An 897-nucleotide genomic window follows, 5' to 3' on the forward strand; every position below is an offset into this window, starting at 1 on the left:
CCACCAGCCATTGCAGAGAAACCTGGGCAGAGATCAGGGCACCACGGGGAGAGGGGAGCTGGATGCCAGATGTCCCACTGCGACCCCAGACCAGGGCTGCAGGGGGGACCACGGGCCGGCTTGGCCTCAGATGGAGTGGGGAGCTGCACTGGCCATTTTAGGGAGCTGCGCGGGACAAGGCAAGCCCCAAGGAGGTTTCCCCAGGGCACTGTGTGCGCTGACCCCTGCAAATCAGAGAGATTTTCTCTCTGTCCGTATACTTCCTCTCAGCCAGACATGGGCACCCAGGGAGCACTGGGCTCTCTGCCGCCTTCCGTGGGAAATGTTCCTGGAGCCCTTCCGTCCACCTCCCTCTCGGCCGCGCTCGCCCACCCGCTGAGCAGCCCTGCGGTGCTCCTGCCGCACCGGGCACCCCTCTGTGCCAGAGCTCCCCCCCGGCTCTGAACCCCGCCGTGCTGCGCGCTGTCAGCTTGACCCTGCGCTCCCCCCGGGCTCTCTGCCCCGGGCAGGGGTCCAGGGCCCTGCAGACCCCTGTTGTCCTGCCCGTGCTGGTAGCAACCACCTGGGAAGTGGGGGGCCCATTCCAAGCCCCTCTCCACCTCCCTATTCAGCAGAAAGCCTCTTCTAGGAGATGAGTGCAGGTGGGGGGGCAGAAGGCTCTTTTTGTTTTTCCTCCAGCCCGACTTAGCCTCTTTATTGCTTTATTTTTTAAGCGAAATGTATTCTTAAGCCTTATCTTCTTAAGTGAAATGTATGGGGCCAAGGAAACGGGCTGTGCCTGGTACACAGGACAAGGGTGGGGGGATCACAAGCATCACTGCTGCAGGATGCCCGAGCAATGCCAGGGCACCGCTGCTGCCTGCGGCTCCCCGCCCAGCTCCCCCCGCGACCACGGTT

The sequence above is a fragment of the Phaethon lepturus genome, unplaced genomic scaffold, assembly GCF_000687285.1.
Source record: "Phaethon lepturus isolate BGI_N335 unplaced genomic scaffold, ASM68728v1 scaffold37140, whole genome shotgun sequence".
In the NCBI taxonomy this organism is placed as follows: Eukaryota; Metazoa; Chordata; class Aves; order Phaethontiformes; family Phaethontidae; genus Phaethon; species Phaethon lepturus.